The sequence below is a fragment of the Amblyomma maculatum genome, chromosome 5, assembly GCF_055883805.1.
Source record: "Amblyomma maculatum isolate TAMU_Amacu chromosome 5, ASM5588380v1, whole genome shotgun sequence".
NCBI classification, from domain to species: Eukaryota; Metazoa; Arthropoda; class Arachnida; order Ixodida; family Ixodidae; genus Amblyomma; species Amblyomma maculatum.
This window is the reverse complement of record NC_139348.1, coordinates 35,641,323-35,660,018: the sequence shown is the minus strand read 5'-3', so window position 1 is coordinate 35,660,018 and position 18,696 is coordinate 35,641,323. Positions and strand designations below refer to the sequence as shown.

Genomic DNA, 18,696 nt, shown 5'->3' with positions numbered 1-18,696 from the left:
TAGAATTTCAGAGTGAATAAGCCATCTGCTTCACCATCTGTCATGTGCAAAAATGTTTTGCACTGCACTTTGCTGTTAGCGTACATTATAAGAAGGGATGATGTAAATAAAGTTTTCTAAATAATGATCAGCTGTAAGCCTGCCTTAGTAGTGAAGAGGTTGTTTGGATTGTGACGGCTGGCTGTAGTTTACTTGGCATGAGAAGTGGCTTGCTCTTTATCTGAAATGATATTTTTTCCATTTTATAGCTGGCAGCAATGCTTACTTTGCGTATTTGCTGTTAGCAGCTGATTTCTTAAGCTGTTATTGGAACGATATAGCATAAGTGGTGAGAGACGTGCTTTGATAAATGGGCTATAAGTGAGTGATGTGTCTGTGCACAGATATATGAAAAAGCACTGAGCAAGGGTTGGAGGTGCCTTGGTATGCAAGAAGAGCTAACATTTTAACAAAGGGGCTTATCTCAGATGAAGACAAGTCCCCTTGTTGAAATGTTGGCTTGGCTTACAGACTCCCTCTCAACCCTTGTTCAGTGCTCAGTTCAGTTACCCTGTGTACAGATGTGTCCTTAAAGAAACTATGAGAGACACCTCAGTGCTATCTGTGCATTTCGATTCTACAGTGTCGATCATTTATCTAGAGCTCTTAAGCAGTGTGCTGAGCAGAAAATTAAATCATAGCACAGGTGCTTGTTTGGGACCAATGAGGTCTGTGTGGTTTGCATGACAGTGTGTTATTAGTAAAACTCTGCACCTTTTTTTTTTTACAATTTCACTTCACTTTCGCCACAGCATCTCTCGAGCACTCTAGACATGTGATACTCTGTATAGCAAGGCGAACGAATATATTATTGAGCATAATGGTCCAAGAAAAAATAACATTATCTAATCAACTTTATTTTTATTATAAGGGACAGTATTATATGGAAAAATTAAGGCTATCAACTTCAAAGGTGAGTCCCCTTTTAAAATTTACTTAATCAGCAATGTTTACGCATCCAAAATCTTCTCGAGTTGGCTTTCATCCATTGCACATTAAAAAAATGGCATTGCTTATTGAGTAGTAAATTTGGATACTGTTTGCATATTTATGTGAAAGAATGTAATATCATTTTTGGTGACAGTACTGCACCTAGCAAAGCTATTTTATAAATGTGCAATGTGTGAAAGCAAGCTCAACGACCTTCCAGATACCTATATCTGGCATTCAAAATTTTGAGGCATAAGGCCAATTAAGAAAATTTAGAAAGGAGAATCACTTTTGTTGATGGCCATCAAATTATAGAATATTGCCCTTGAAATCAAAAATGAGAAGATCATTACTTGATTTTAGCTAATTAAATTACTAAGCTCTGTATCAACCACAATACCTGCCTCGCTGTATAACCAATCTGTAAAGGCTGCACCAGGGCACCCATCATAATTTTTAAAATGCAGATCTATAGTAATTAAAAAAAAAACATTTTGTAAATTAACTTCTAGCAGTCTTATCTACAGACTTCACAGTGGGGTGGCTTTCTATGTGGTGAATTTCTCACCTTCGTGCTAGTGGCATTCACAAACTGTTGATATTTAGAGTCAGTACCCAGTACAGACATCACCTTGAACTTTTTTGTTGCAAATTCACAATTCATTTTCAGAGAAGGGTCGTGAGAAGCAAAAGAAGGTATCAGCAAGTGTAAGTAGCTCTGATATCTCTGATTTTAAAGATGGAAACAAAGATTTTGGACTCCATGGTATTCCACCATCACCTTTCAGGTTCAAAGGCATGGAACGTCACCTTTCTCGAGAAAGTTTCCGGGTGATAAGTAGAAGCTGAATTTCAAAAGTACTTGTTTCACGATGAAGAAACACCATATTCATAGAAGTTATAACTTTTCTCGTTTGGTTAATTTTGTGTTGTTGCTTATCATTGCAGTGGTTCAGCTTTGCATGGAGAGAACGGTTCTGCAGCATTGCACACGTCCACAGGCATTTTGTCATCATGTCCTTCAGGTGAGCTCACTAGCGTTACCATACGTTAGGTACTGAAAGTCTGCTCAGGGCAATGCATGCAACATTCATGTAAATATTTCCAGCTATATGCAGTCCCCATTGCCAGCAGGGGAAAGAAGTTTTAAATAATCACCCACTTCTGCTGGCATTTTGGCAACAAGTCATTCAGGTACTGTTAGATGATAGGAGCCGCTAATTTCATTTGAGTTTAAGAGCTTTTAATCAGTGTTGCTAAGGTTCTTTGGCTTGGAGTATTTCAAGTTATACTTTGCTTTCATTATAGTTTATGTGTAGAGTGTGGTCGATACAGTGTTAGTGTAAATGCATACAGCTATATGCAATCATTTCTACCTGAAGAGGGGCGAAATTTTGAAGCATCTCACACCTCGACAGGTGTTCTGTCACCAACTACTCAAGGTATGCTTGCGTTGCGGTGAAACTTTACTCTTCCTAACGCAGAACCCAGCGCATGTCTTTGCATCTGCATCTGCATCTGCATGTTTGTGTGTGTGTGTGTGTGTGTGTGTGTGTGTGTGTGTGTGTGTGTGTGTGTGTGTGTGTGTGTGTGTGTGTGTGTGTGTGTGTGTGTGTGTGTGTGTGTGTGTGTGTGTGTGTGTGTGTGTGTGTGTGTGTGTGTGTGTGTGTGTGTGTGTGTGTGTGTGTGTGTGTGTGTGTGTGTGTGTGTGTGTGTGTGTGTGTGTGTGTGTGTGTGTGTGTGTGTGTGTGTGTGTGTGTGTGTGTGTGTGTGTGTGTGTGTGTGTGTGTGTGTGTGTGTGTGTGTGTGTGTGTGTGTGTGTGTGTGTGTGTGTGTGTGTGTGTGTGTGTGTGTGTGTGTGTGTGTGTGTGTGTGTGTGTGTGTGTGTGTGTGTGTGTGTGTGTGTGTGTGTGTGTGTGTGTGTGTGTGTGTGTGTGTGTGTGTGTGTGTGTGTGTGTGTGTGTGTGTGTGTGTGTGTGTGTGTGTGTGTGTGTGTGTGTGTGTGTGTGTGTGTGTGTGTGTGTGTGTGTGTGTGTGTGTGTGTGTGTGTGTGTGTGTGTGTGTGTGTGTGTGTGTGTGTGTGTGTGTGTGTGTGTGTGTGTGTGTGTGTGTGTGTGTGTGTGTGTGTGTGTGTGTGTGTGTGTGTGTGTGTGTGTGTGTGTGTGTGTGTGTGTGTGTGTGTGTGTGTGTGTGTGTGTGTGTGTGTGTGTGTGTGTGTGTGTGTGTGTGTGTGTGTGTGTGTGTGTGTGTGCGTGCATGTGTGTGTGTATTGTAAGCTACACGCATCATCTCTGCCCACAGAGAAAAGGCACTTCGAAGCAGCCCACACTTCCACAGGCGTTTTGTCAACAAGTTCAGGTACGCACACCTGCCTTATTGTGTGTTAGGTGCAATTAGGTGCCATCAAGCTGCATAGGTTTCCATTGTCAGTCTGAGCATTGTGTGACTGTTTTTCGGGTCTAACTGTATAGTTAATGTGTACAGCATAATGGACGCAGTATTTATGTGAATATATCCAACTATGTGTAGTTATTTTTACTTGCAGTTGAACAGAGCTCTGAAGCATCACGCACTTCCATGGGATTTTTGCCACCAAATACTTCAGGTATACAAACGCTACCTTATTTTATGTTGGGCACAGTTAAACGCCCTCAGGAAGCAGTGTCTAGTCACAGCATACTGTGACATCGGTTGTTGGGCTTGAGCATAAATCATTCAGTATGCATGCAAATATATCCGACTTTATGTCCAGTCATTTCAAGCTAGAGGTAACTGTTTCAACAGAAGGTTATAATCAATTTATGAGAGTCTATTTCAGACGTCTTGCAGGACTTTTTGCTATTAAGTGGACATTTACTAACTTAGGTCGATCTATTTGGGGTAGCAAAAAAGACCTCCCAAATTTCGGTCCGTCGGGTAGTTTAACTTCAGCATAGCAGCAAAAAACATTACACATTGATGAATATCAAAAACATATGCAGGAGGTTCATCATTCATTGTGTTAACATTTTTGCTTTATATGCAGCCTGCCTTGAATGCTCACATCTGAAAGACCGGGCAGCATCAGAAGCATGAAGCTTCAGTTCTGGTAAATCAAAATTATGGCAAATAGAGAACAAAATACTTGAGCACCATGCAGGAAATAATTGCACAATGGATCTGTCTCAGTAAATATGGAAAGTTTGTTTCATGTGCAATAAAAACAATGTCAACAGTAAAGTAAATTTATTCTACTTTCTGTCAAAATCAAGCTTAGAGTTGTGCTGGCTCTTTGGGCTTGGGACTCAATTTGCTTTTGTGGGCAGTACCATATAATATCCAGTCCTTTCAATCTGTATACACATTTGCTCTATCAGAACAACAGGACGTGTGCTTCTACTTTATGGCTTGGCGGATTTGCTTCTGTTTCTTGGTTACTCTTTTCAGATAATCGGATTCTGCGAGAAGTTTGCTTTGTGAAGAAAGAGCTTAGAGCAATAAGAGGGCTGTTGGAAAAAGGACAGTGCGGTGATAGTGGACAATCTGTCATTCTACCACTGAAAACAGAGAGATATCCAAGATATTTAAAAAAAGCTGAAATGTCCAGAGTTTCATGCACAACTGGTATGTTTCATTTTGCAAATGTGTTGGTGCGGTTCATTTTAGACACATCTGAACATATGGTTGGGTAACAAATGCAACTGTGCCAGAAGTAGGTATTATTCAGCATTGCATTCCCTATACGCATGGTCAGGAAAATGTACGGGCATTGTTGCTGTCATTCTACAGCAAAGCTTGCTTGCAGTCCGTAAGTGTTTTAATGGTACATTTGAATGTAAAATGCCAGTTGAGATTTAGTGCGGCTTTGTTTTATCTTATCTTTTAGACCAGAGCTGGCTTTAGGGGAAGGTGACCAGTGCGTTTGCACAGAGTGCCATCGAGAAGGGCGTATCGTACTTCCACCATTCTATATCTCTCACTCCTGTACTTCTCCATCTCCAATCCTACACACCAAAAAGGGTAAATGGGTGTTCTCAAAGGCGTCCAGCACGTGGCAAGCTGACACTGTATATTACCAAACGCTCTAATATGCCGAACGTTTTGCATCTTGCAGGCTTTTTGCAGGAAGGTAAAAAGATGAATGAAGGTGATTTTCAACAGACGCCTTGCATATTGCAGGTTTCTATTTTGGTATTGCTTTTTGGAAACTTATTTTTCTTAAATTTACATTTATGGCTATCATTCATAACATGGAGTAATTTCGTTTTTAGCTTATTTCATCAGTGCATAATAACGAATAATCAGGTCCTTTTTCACTCTGTAAAATAGAAATTCCACATTTTCTCTTTGGACGGCACCTGATATTTCTTTATTTGCTGAATTGTGCACATTTCAAAGTCAAGAGGCACGGACTGAGCAGTTAACCAAATGACTGAAGTTGATACTTTTTTTTTGCCCTAATACATCCTTTCACTGCGGAAAATTTGCAACATGCCAGCGCAGGTCCTCTGGCACAAACTGCAATATGATGCATGATTTAATACTGATTATATATTTTTTTGTGTGGTGTGGTACCTGTGCAACAGCTTTGGAATAATGCAGTGGTAACAACCAGCTCCACTGCATCAGCAGAGGGATCTCCTTTTGCGAGTTTTCTTTACTAAGCGGAGTCTTGTTCTCTTCATTACTAAGGCCCAGGTTCTGTTGAGTTTCTTACCCAAGTGACCACAAGGTTTCTTAGTCAGTACCTGTGTCGCATTGATGCTCATCCTGTCGTGACTCTAGCAAATGTTGGTTTCTTTTATATGTTTAAATCATGCAGTCACTTTTTGAAAACTTCTTGAAGAAAAAAATGAAACTGTATGGCAATTTTGGTAACTCCGGCTAAACTAACTTTTCTGTGCCAAGCCTTATTGCTGCTGCATGTTTTAAATGGTAATACCTGCCTACAAAGGCAGTAGTCCATTACCATTAGTGATGCCTTGGTGGTGACCACTGGTCGGTGCTACTTATTCACAGTATCCTTTTTGGGGCTTCAGCCATCTAAGTTAAAGGTGTAACTATTAATACAATTCGGAGGCACATGAGACAAAATGATTTTTTTTCTTCATTTTTTTTTCTAAGATTTGAAAAAGGAGGAAAAAAAATTGCATGCAACCGATATAATTTTCTGCACACTAAAATTGATATAACTATAATATATTGCATTATTATAGTCCCAGCAAAGCTCTGAGGTTGAAAATCTAGCGCTATGCAAGATTTTACATCAGTATGTTCTGACAGACACGCATTTGCATCAGTCTCCCCGATTGATTGCTCCACGCTTCGCTGTACAGCGGACAGAAGCGCATGCTCCCCTTAAGCGCGTTGAGTAGCTTAGCGTAGATATTCCCAAACTCGGGCCAGTTTTATTCACAGGCTGCAAAGGAAGGCAACGCGACAGAACTGAAAGGCTAAATTTTTTTTTCCCAAACATTTAAATGTTTCCAAAAGTGAACCGCAGCCAAACCATAGCAAGAAATTGGACTAAACACTCTACAATGAAGTACAAGCTAATAAGAAAATCCACAAGCTTCAAGATATGTTGAAACAAACTATGGCGCACCATTCGAAAATGGGGATGGCCAGCCTTTACTAACTTCATTTGGAGGTGTATTATCGAGATTACACAGCAAAATCAAAACTTACAGCCAAGAGTGACATACACTGCAAACTAAACAATTGTGTCAGTAAAGTTTCATTGTTTTTTTTTTGTTTTTTTTTTTAATAAAGAATAAGCTTTATTCTTTATTTTCAGCATCTTTATTCAACCGGTTATATCTCAGATCTAAATATATCAATGTCAAAGAATTTTGTTGCAGTAATATACTTTCTCTTAAAGCATTCTAGGAAAAAATTCTGTAGTGAAAATTCAAATAAAAAGGAGGAAAAGGGAATGGCAGGGGAGGGGTTCGGCACTGCTTCGCACAGGGCACCAATTGTAGTAAGGCCGGCCCAATTTTAGATGTCAATGTAATCAACATGATGACATTTGTTTTTGGCGATTAAACACAGTTACTAGTTCATGTACCCGACAGGGTACTCAGAGAAGGAATGCAAGGCATTAAGCAAAGTACACAAGCTTGCTCATAGTGTGCATACATGGTTCATTGGGAGCACATAAGTTAATTAGTGTGGCAGGAAATTAAAGAAAGATGTGGCCATGGATATGTAAAGCAAAAGCAGGTGCAATGTGGACATCCCCATTATCAATGCTGAGAGACAGATTTCCTGCCAAACATTTTTTGCATAACCTTTACTGGTTTTACAGGTTCACCAGCTTGTTGGAATAGGCGGAACCATTGCCCAAGCTGCGAGAACAAGGATTTTATCAAAGTTGATCGACGACTCTTTGGCCCAACACTATTGCTTGTATGGCCAGAAAGGAGGCAAGAAGGTGTTTGCTAACTTGGAACTCTTCAATGTGATCCAGAGTGAGCATACTTCCATGTCACTCAAGGCATTTCTGGCATTAGATTCTTGAGTGCTGAAATTTTTGCAAACTACTAAAGGTAAGATATGCCGGATACAACTTGTCTTCAGCAACCACCATACACAATTTTCCAGTGGTAGATATAGTAGTTCGTGGTTAAAGCATCATATCGGCACAAGAATTTCAAGGTCTCTGACTTGTTTGTTATTGTCAAAAATTAAAACTGACCTCTCTACTTTTCAGTAATACACATGCTGCATACATACCATTGCCCATAGTTCTTCTGTTCTAGTAGGATAACTGCCGTTTTCAAGTTGTATCCTACTCAGTTGAACCCCTCTCTTACTGTAAGGCAAAAAATACTTACTCCCGTACAACTTTTTGTGGCTATGCAAGCAAGGCTGCAGAGCAAAGCTTTAGTTCTGGCATATCTGGCCCCAGTTTCGGTTTCAGTTTGACCTTTACTTGAAGTCAGTCATAGTTTTCGAGCCACAAGCGACACAGCAAGATCCTTCTTTAGACTGCTTAAGGCCTAAATGAACGTAAATGCGTGGTTAATGAATAAAACATTCTTTGTACATTGCCAAAGCGTGTGCACTGCAATGTGTACCAAGACCAGCGGGTAGATGCAACAGCAGCAGTCAACAAGCATTTCAGATCGTTACTGACAGATGGTGCAGCATCTCGTTTTGCTCAGCATACTCTACTGATTCAAAAATGCACTACACTGCACTGGTTTGTGTTGTAGAATGATCATGATGTAATAACGTGACGGGATGGCGGGACAAGCAGTCTGCATCTTGGTGAAGCTGGTCAGACTTGTAGACGACGGAAAAGGTATATTCTTGTAATCGTAGCGCCCAGCGCCCCAAACGACCAGTAGGATCTTTGAGAGAGGAAAGCCAACACAAGGCATGATGGTCTGTTACAACAGTAAAAGAGCGACCAAACAAATAGGGGCGGAATTTTGTAATAGCCCGGGCAAGCGCCAGGCACTCTCGCTCCGTGATATAATAATTTTGTTCGGACGTTGAGAGGAGGCGGCTGGTATATGCAATCACCCTTGTACGGCTGTGTTGTCGCTAAGCGAGTACAGCTCCTATGCCATGGCCACTTGCGTCGGTGCTGAGTTCAGTATTGGCGGATGGGCCAAGACGGGTGGAGTTGTGATAGCAGCAATAAGCTCTGAGAAAGCTGTAGCTTGTTCAAGCCCCCAAGAGAATGAAACATCTTTCTTGAGGAAGCGGGTAAGAGGACGAGCAAGGGCTGCGAAGTTCGGGACGAATCGTCAGAAATATGAACATAGACCAATAAAACTTAGAACATCGCTAAATGATCACGGAGTGGGAAAATCTCTGACGGCACGAATCTTGTCAGGGTCAGGCTGAACGCCTGAAGCATTAACCAAGTGACCAAGGACTTTGATTTCTTGGTGACCGAAACTGCACTTCTTAGAGTTTAGTTGAAGTCCGGCGCGGCGAAAAAGCGAAAGGATTGTAGAAAGGCGAAGGAGATGGCTGTCAAATGTAGAGGAGAAAACAATTACGCCGTCAAGATAACACAAACAAGTGGTCCACTTGAAGCCTCTGAGCAAAGAGTCCATCGTGCGTTCGAAGGTTGCTGGGGCATTGCAATGGCCAAAAGGCATGACTTTAAATTGATAGAGGCCGTCAGGGGTGATAAACGCTGTTTTTTAACGGTCTCTCTCAACGGAGACCTGCCAGTAGCCGGAACGAAGGTCGACGGACGAAAAGTAGCTAGCTCCGTGCAAACTATCAAGCGCGTCATCAATATATGGAAGAGGATAGACATCTTTTTTGGTTATCTTATTCAAATGGCGGTAGTCAACGCAGAATCTCCAACTGTTATCCTTTTTTTGACCAACATAACAGGGGATGCCCAGGGGCTACTGGAAGGCTCGACTACGTCGTTTGCTAACATCTTCTCGACCTCCATTTCAACGATGCGTCGCTCGGCAAGGGAAACACGATAGGGCCACCTGTGAATAGAACTGGCATCACCGGTGCCAATGCGGTGGCTGACAGCTGTAGTTTGACCCAAAGGGCAGGTTCCGCAGTCAAAAAGGTCACTGTAGGTGAGCAAAAGCTTGTGTAACTCTGCGGCGAAATCAGGTTGGAGATCAGCTGCAATCATGCTGGTAAGAGGATCAGGGCGTGATGTGGAGGATGAGGGAGTGGTTGCAGGGACAGCAGTTGGATGATCCGTAGTCAGAGCTGATATGGCACAGTCGGTCATCGGGGACAGCGCAGCGAGTGAAATTCCCTTGGGCAGAACTTGAGTTGACAAGCTGAAGGGACAGGAAGAGTGGTGCAGTTCTGAGAGATGTGCACAATTAGACGAAGAAGGGTGGCATGCCGCTGCAGCATGACATCAGTAATGGGACACGCGAGATAGTCGCCGTCCGTGACGGGTGGGAATGGCGACATAGGGAAGTAAACGGCAGTTTCAGGAGGAAGGCGGCTGAACTGTGCTGATCGAAGGCGCGGTGAGCAGGAGGGGTCTTCAGAGCAGAGCGGAAGGTCCAAGCAAGGTAGGCCGCTAGAGCAGTCAATAAGGGCAGAGTGGGCTGTTAAAAAGTCAATGCCAAGGATAACGTCGTGGGGCATTCGTGGAGGACAGTGAACACTGGGGCATGACGGCCAGCAATGGTAACCCACGCCGTACACGTGCCAACCACTGCTGCAGGGCTACCATTAGCGACGCGAACTATGGACAAGACGGCTGGAGTAAGGACTTTGAGGTGACGGCGAAATGAGCTGAGAACGGACAGTTGGGTGCCTGTATCAATGAGAGCAGAAAAACTCCATCCACAAGGACGTCGATATGGTTATTTTGTAGGGCAGGGGTCAGCAGAGGTTTTTCGGTCCGGGTCATAAATGTAGCGTCACCTCCGGGAGCTGTTGGCTAGTTTTCCTGTAAGTGGCCAGAATAGGACGGTTATGAACTGCGGCGAGGAAGAGGAGAACGCGAACATCATGTCTGCAGGGATGGTGAACGGTTGTCAGCACGGACAGTGGAACCGGGGTCAACACAGGTCTGGTCAGGGCGAGGTGAGGAATAGCGAGGGTCATAGTCTTCGTGGCGGTGGATGTAGGTGAGCTGACGAGACCGAGTGTACCAGCGGCTACGGCAGTGACGGGAAATGTGTCCAACAGGAGAACAAGTAAAACAGATGGGGCAATTGTCATGGGTACACCACTCATTTGGGTTGCGGTACCGATATCGAGGCGAGAAACCGGCGTTGGATGAGGCAGCAGCAATCACTGGAGGGGCAAGTCCTGAATCCACGGTGTCGGTGGCGCTGGCATAAGGGAGGCCCATATTCGTGACCTATTGGCGAACAACAGCCTTAATAAGTGATATAGCAGCCAGAAAGTTGTCGGGTGTTGTATGCGACTGTGAGGCCACGGGAGTCATTGCCTCAAGCTCTTGGCAGACAAAGCGTGTCAAAGTGCTGTCGTTAGCAGGCGGTCGAGGAGTCGGGAGATCGATACAGGAGGAGCTAACAGCCGTGTTCGGCAGCCGGTCGAAACGGTGAGATATGCGCCTCTGTTTTCGCCTGCTCGAAACGTCGGCACACCTGCAGCACACAGTCCACGGTGGAGCAATCCCTGCACAACAGGAGGTTGAAGGCATTGTCGGCAATGCCTTTTACTATATGGCCAACTTTATCCTCCTCAGGCATGCCTTGGTCGACTTTGCGGCATAGAGACAGGACGTCTTGGATGTAGGTGAGATAAGACTCCGTAGACGTTTGGGCGCGAGAGACGAGCGATTTTTTGGCAGTGATGTGGCGGCCAATAGGCTTTCCGAACAGATCGTGGAGCTTCTGTTTGCAGATATCCCAAGATGTTAAGTCGTCTTCGTGGGTTTCAAACCACACCCGCACGGTCCCAGCCAAGTAAAAGATTACATTCGCGAGCATGAGTGTGGGATCCCACCTGTTGTACTTGCTCACGCGCTCGTATAGGGCTAGCCAGTCTACGTCGCCATCGTCGGTCTCGCAGAAGGTTCCGGGGTCACGGGGGTGGGCCATGACAACAGCAGGTGCGGCGGCTGTAGAGGTAGAGGCGTCTGTAGTCATTGTGGTGGTTCCGATGTGGCGGCCGCTGCGGAGATCCAGCTTGTGACAGGGGATCGAATAGATTCACCTCCACCAAGAGATGTTACGTGGAAGATCTACAGTCCGAAAGCTGTCCGCACAACTAACATTGATTAGAGCACCGATTTCACAACCCTCAGCGTCGTCATCTTCTTGGAGTCTATTGCACTTCATCATCCTCAGCACGACTAGCGAATACCGCTAAGTAGCAATATAATACTCCAGCACGATCCTTGAAACTGTTCTGCTCGTGATTGTGCTTTAGTGTGGTTTATGCCATCATTTTTTTTTTTTCCTTTTACAGAAGCAGTACGGCTTATGAATGGACTCACGCTGGCATCACTGCAGGATATCCAAACAGGAGTTAAAGGGTGGCTCAAGAACTGCTCTTGTATACTTTCCTCTCGAGCAATACCGGTAAGCTGCTAGTCATAATCTGGGATTGCTTGCCAAATGCGCTCCATCCCAATCTTATTCTCCTTGTTATTTCCCTTTCATGGTCCGGATCTGTAGTTACTACATGTCCTAAGTAGACATATTCGCCAACTACTTCTAGTGCTCCACTACCTAACGTAAACTGCTGTTCCTTCCCGAGACTGTTGAACATTACCTTAGTCTTCTACATATTGATTTTCAAGCCTACCTTTCTTCTATTCCTGTTTAGGTCATCAATCATTCTTTGGAATTCATCCCCTGAGTTACTTAGCAAGCCAATGTCATCAGCAAATCGCAGATTACTGAGGTATTCTCCATCTACTCTTATCCCTAACTGCTCGCATTCCAAGCCTCTGAATACTTCTTCTAGGCAAGCTGTGAATAGTACTGGGGAGATCGTGTCTCCTTGCCTAACATCTTTCTTAATCAGAATTTTATCACCTTCTTTATGCAGAACTATGGTTACTGTGGAGCCCCTATATATATCTTCCAGCACTTTCACGTACGGCTCGTCTACACCCTGATTTTGCAATGCCTGTATGACCGCCAAGGTTTCTACTGAGTCAAATGCTTTTTCGTAATCAATGAATGCTACGTACAAGGGCTAGTTAAATTCCGAGCATTTTTCTATCACCTGGTTGATGGTATGAATATGATCGATAGTAGAGTATCCTTTCCGAAAACCTGCTTGACCTTTTGTTTGGTTGCCGTCTGAAGTTGCCCTGATTCTATTAGTGATTACTTTGGTAAATACCTTATACATAGCAGACAGTATTGTTATTGCAACAGTTGTTTAATCATTGCGCTGATGCATTTAAAAGATACTGCAAAAGCCCTGGGGGCTATTTGAAAAAAAAAAAAAAAAAAAAAAATTTTGGTGTTTAGTTTTTTTCTTTTCCCCTAACTTTTTTAGTCAGCATCTTGCTTTTGATTCTTGTAACATATGCAGGGGTAGAGAGCAGGTGTGCTGTTTGAAGTAATGTGTTACGTATGTTTTGTATATGTGACTAAAAGATTTGAAATGTGTAGTAGCGGAACACCACAAAGGGATGGGTTGGAAAAGTAGGTGACTGTGCAGTGATACATTTTTGCATGCTGAAATCCTGTGCTGTTGAAACAGCTGCAATGCTTCACGGCCACTGTTTGGCTATAGCTTACCTAAAAGAAAAAGCTTGTTAATGCTACAAGAGGCTGACCTGTGTTAAATAAACGGGTGCACAACTATTCAGTATTTTCTCATAACACACCAAATGTCCTCCTGTTCACTTCACTCGACAAGTGAAAAAGTGCACATTTAAAATAATTTGCAACTAACAGCATAAAGCGAGGCTTTTGGATAATAGGCACCAAATTTGAATAGGGCATGTTTTTTTGTTTTTTTTATTACTTATTTTAAATAGATCCTACTCTGACAATGCACAGCATGGCCAACTTGTGCAAAGAGCAGTCAGTGACATTAGCACTGCAAATTAATCCAATTTATGGACGATGATTTAGGATCAACAGGGTTCAGCCAGGTTCAGTAAACTGTCTTATCTCCTTGCCGGATATTGGAGGCCGTGGCACACTGCTCTTGTCCTCGTGTCAGCCAAGATGTAGCACTTGTGTCCATCATCATCAGAAAGAACAGGCAATTTCATTACATGCATATGAACATAATCGGGCAAAATCTACTGACTTTGTGTTCAGTCTTTAGTTACAGCTTTCCAGGATGAATGTTTGATTTGTGCCAATATCCACACACACAGGGAATAATTGCATGGATGTTTGATTTGTTTCTTGCTATTCAATTTGATTTTTTTCTGCTCTCTATATACTATACTGTGCAGCAAAGCTATATTAGTCAGTTCAGTTTCAGAATACTATTCTCACATCACTAGTTGCTAACAAGACATTCTTTGAAGACTACCCATTTTGCCTTGCATGACACAGCTTTTTTGAGCATGACAATGTGACGACGGACAAGGCAAAGAAAATTTTTATGTAGGTCCCATTTTTAATGTGGAAACAAAACATTAGGCACTTATTTCATAACTCCATAAAAGCATACTGAAGTATGTTATTTATAATTTTCGTATAGCAGGATGCCAAGGGGACTCCTGATCAGTCAGGCACCTGCCAGCCAGTCTCAGCATTTGTGGAAGCTGCAAACATTTAGTTACTCTAGGGAAACTATGTTTATAACACACAAGTTCATGTCATGCTTTTTTTTAGATCTTCATTTATTTACTTACAACGCCAAGTGGCATACTTGTTTTCATGATTATTTTTTAGTTCTGTTTAGACTGTTGCTGTTGTGTTGCACAAAGCCTTTGTGTTCTTTTTTAGATATTTATTTACTGCCCTAAGCATATCTGCATTTCGTACTTATTTTTCAGTTTTGTTTACATTTTTGCTGTTGTGTTGTTGTACATAAGCCCTTGTCAAGGTTTTTTTTTATATATATATTACTCACAGTGCCAAGTGCCGTCCATACTTGTGTTTTACAGTATATCTTACATTTCTTGCTTACTTTTCAGTTCTCTTCAGGTCATTACATTGCAGTAGACAGTGTTTCTAAACCGTAAGTCTAGTCATGTTTTTTTTTTTTTTTTCAACATACTTATTTAGTTGCAGCGACAAGTATAGACAAGCATCATGTTTGTCAACAAAGGTGGCGCTGCGATCGGCAGGGACATGGGGTATAGGCAGAAACGCAGCGTGCCTACACAGCGCCAAGCAGCGCTGCCTTCGAAATCAGTTCGCGCATGCAATTATTCTGAAGTGTAAGCTTCGCTTGTGCGTAGAAATGGTTTGGTTTATGCCTGGAGAATAGTTCAACGCTTTTTTCCGCTGAATACTGCTGGAATTACCAGGCAAAGAGCTGCACTGGCTTCCTTCACCATGACCTCAACAGCATGTGGCTACGGTCGACAGCTGTAGTGATTAAGTTAAATGAAAACGATAAAACTAATAGTCAACCCTGTTCCACTTTGGGACCTATCACAGAAAAGGAAACAGTTCACAGATAGTCAACCCTGTTCCACTTCGGGACCTATCACAGAAAAGGAAACAGGGAACAGGGTTGACTATTAGTTTTATCGTTTTCATTTAACTTAATCACTACAGCTGTTGACCGTAACCACACGCTGTTGAGGTCATGGTGAAGGAAGCCAATGCAGCTCTTTGTCTGGTAATGTCCACAGTTCTGTGAGCCCCGCCGGGGTGGTGCAGTGTTAAGACGCCTGACTACTGTCCGGAGTTCCCGGGTTCGAACCCGACCTCGGCGGCTGCGTTTCGATGGAAGCGAAACGAAGTGGCGTCCGTGTGCTGTGCGATGTCAGCGCACGTTAAAGATCCCCAGGTGGTCGAAATTACTCCGTAGCCCTCCACTACGGCTCCCCTCTCTCTATTTCCACTTTCAGTCCCACCTTCATCCCTTCCCTTACGGCGCGGTTCAGGTGTCCACAGAGTAAGTATGACAGATACTGCGCCTTTCCCTTCCTGTGAACCAATTATTATTGTTATTATTATTATTATTAGTTCTGTAAAGAGAGAGAAAGAGAGAGAAGGCAGAGAGGTTAACCAGGAAAGCTTCCAGTTTGCTACCCTGCACTGGGGAAAGGGAATGAGGAGTTTAAAGGAGAAAGATAGAAGAGAATGATAGGAAAGGTAAGGCGGCGAGGAGCACAGTCACAGTTTCTCAATCAAGTTTGTGTCTCCCATAATACACATAAGTGCTTTGAAGGCTTTGCCGTTAGACGCCTTCTGTGGCCATGGGCCGAGGATTTTCTCCTCAGTGAAAGGACGGCTGTCAAGATGGTCCAGAGCCGAACGCAGCGCATATCTTTCGCTTGAATAGTTCTGTTCTGTGAAATGCACCAAATAGCCGAGCAATTGGTTTTCCCGGGCCTATTGCTAACACTGAAAGGAAGACAATGATATGAATGACTGGAAGTGTGCCTTACTTATTTAAGAAATTGTGCAGGCATACCATGCCCAAGCAGGAGAGATCATTACGGCAGATGTTATGTAGCTTGAAAACAATAAAATAAAGAATTTTACACAGCGATGAACTGATAACATAAAGAAAACAACGCACAGTAGAACAAATCACACTTCAATTGGGAGGCAATAAAAACGCCGAGTCAATCAGTAAGGCGTTCTATATGACGACTCTTTTGATGAGCTTTCCGCTGCTCCAAGCACCTTCACTCAAATGAAGAATATTACCGGCAACTGTAACTAACTAGAAATCATATTTATAGGTTACCTGCAATTTTATTGACAGAATTGTATCAAATAAGATCTCAGTATTTTAGTTCTTTGTAACATTCGTCTATAGTGCGCTGCCAACTTGGATTATCCTGGTCGATAAAAAAAAAAAATGTTTCGTCTGTTTCATCTTATTAATTAGTCAAGGTCGTTCACAAATTATTTATTTTTATTTATTTATTTATCCCATATTGCGGACCAAATATGGTCTGCGGACCAAACATATATGTGAAGGCTTTTAAGAATACTCTCATTTTGTTCTTTTGCTCTATTGGAGAGGTGCTTGAGCGCAAATGCAACATTCTCCACGATCGCTTGCAGCGAAATTTAAGCGATCTGCTGATATTTTTTTTTAAAACACTTGGAACATTTTCATTCAAATGCACGCCATCGTATTCTGCTTATTTTGCATCTCTCTTGAAGCAGCTGCAGAAATCCAGTCGAAAGAGTCGTCATATGAAAAGCACGCCTCCAGTCATTCATATCGTCGCCCTCCTTGCATGCACTAGGAATAGAACTGGGAGTTGAACAGTGTTGACTATTAGTCTTTCTTATGCATTGCGCTTTCTCGTTTTTATTTAACTTAATCACTCACTGCAACTAGTCGCCTACGTACCGTAGCCACGCGCTGTTGAGGCCACGGAGAAGGAAGCCAATGCAGCGCTCTTCACCATGTAATTCCAGCAGTAATCGGCTGATAACGGGCTGAACAACTCTCCAGGCATAAGCCAAACTATTTCTACGCAGAAGCGAAGCTAACGCTTTGGAATATTCGCACGCGCGAACTCGTTTCAAAGGCAGTGTCGCTTGGCGCAGTGCAGGCACTGTGTTTTTGCCTACACCCCATGTCGCTGCCGATCTCTGCATCACCTTTGTTTACAAACATGACGCTTGCCCATATCTTGAATTTCATGCTGATTTTTCAGTTCTCTTTAGATCATTGCTGTAGACGATTTTTTTTAGTGCATAAATCTGGTCATAGTACCCAGAAATGTGGTGCAACAAACACAATCACATGAGAAGATTGGTTGGTTGGTTGGTTCACAGGAAGGGAAAGGCACAGTATCTGTCACACTTGCTCTGTGGACACCTGAACCATGCCGTAAGGGAAGGGATGAGGGTGGGATTGAAAGTGGAAAGAGAGAAAGGGGAGCCGTAGTGGAGGGCTACGGAGTAATTTCAACCACATCACACGAGAAGAAACACAACACAGGCGATTTTGTTTGCCACATTTCTGGGTACTATGGAGCACCAACTTGCCCCTGAAGCTGTTATTTTGAAATCTGGTCATGTTTTTTTTACATTTATTTACTTACTTGCCGCGACAAATTGTATCTTTCATTTTATGCTTATATTTCAGTTGTTTGGCATTCCCGCCGACAAACCATGGTTCTGAGCGCACAAGTCCTTGTCATATTCTTTCTTTTAAGACTTTTATTTACTTACTCAGAGCACCAAGTGGTTGTGTTTTTCAGTAAATCTTACTTTTCATGCTTATTTTTCAGTTTTGTGTAGGGTGTTGCAGTGACAAGCCATATTTCTCAGTGCATAAGTCCTTGTCATGTTCGTTTTCTTATGCATTTTTATTTTTCAGTGCACCTCACATTTTCATGTTTATTTTTCATTCTGTCTTGCTTCTCCGGCTTTTTTCTTTTTTTTTTTTTCGAACTGCTGCTTTCTTATGGCTCTTAACTACTGTTTAATCAACTAACACAGTTGATTGGTTTTTCTGAATCCTGTGTGTAATGCCCTCTTTGGCCCTTGAGCAGGGTGTAAATAAAAAGTATTTTATTTCGTATTTGATAACTATTAAAGTTGTTGTGTAGGCGAACCGACGCACTACCACACCGCCTCCTAGCAAACGGACGCACGGCCGCTCCAGTTGCACCTGCGAGCCGGCCGCTTCGGAGAGACCAGCGGGGGTCCCATCTGCATACGCCGACGACGACGCGCGGGCCCAACGTAACCCGAGCCGTGCGTTGCCTGGGAACTGGACCGTCCTGGGACAGGGCACCAGAAGCAATGCCTTCTTTACAGGCGCTCGCGCTTCTCTCTTTCCTTCTCTTCCCCTCTCCCAAAGCACAATAAAGAAGTCTACCCAGCAACCGAATCGAGAGGTTCCTCGCTCACGGGGCTCCGACGCCCCGAACATAACAAAAGTGAAAGTTTGCACAACACTATGAGTATGGTTTTTTAAAAGCTATTTGCATTGATACTCGAAGCTCCGTCGGACATTACATACACTGCGTATTTTACGTGTTGCTCACTTTGTTGAAACTGGCCAACTCGTGTGCGTTTCGCACCCGAACGTAGACGCGCCCACCTTCCGTATCCTTTTGTAAATCAGCCGCTTGACTCCGGCCGTGTGTAAACAAACGCCGCCGACAGCCGCTAGCTTCGTAATGGATGTCGTCAACAGGTTGGCAGTCATTTTTGCAACATATTGAGGACGCACCAACATTTG

The 18,696-nt window shown here is 43.1% G+C and overlaps 1 protein-coding gene and 1 long non-coding RNA gene across 4 annotated transcripts in view; one reads left to right on the top strand and one right to left on the bottom strand.

The window, feature by feature from the left end:
- LOC146188012 (uncharacterized) overlaps window positions 1-18,696 on the bottom strand; it is a 54,975-nt gene that overhangs the window by 35,842 nt on the left and 437 nt on the right. The gene's annotated exons all lie outside the window — the stretch shown is intronic.
- Window positions 11,848-18,396, top strand: LOC146188013 (uncharacterized). Its single transcript, XR_014707476.1, has 3 exons — window positions 11,848-11,960; window positions 14,498-14,541; window positions 18,059-18,396. It is a non-coding gene; the product is annotated as an uncharacterized LOC146188013 (long non-coding RNA).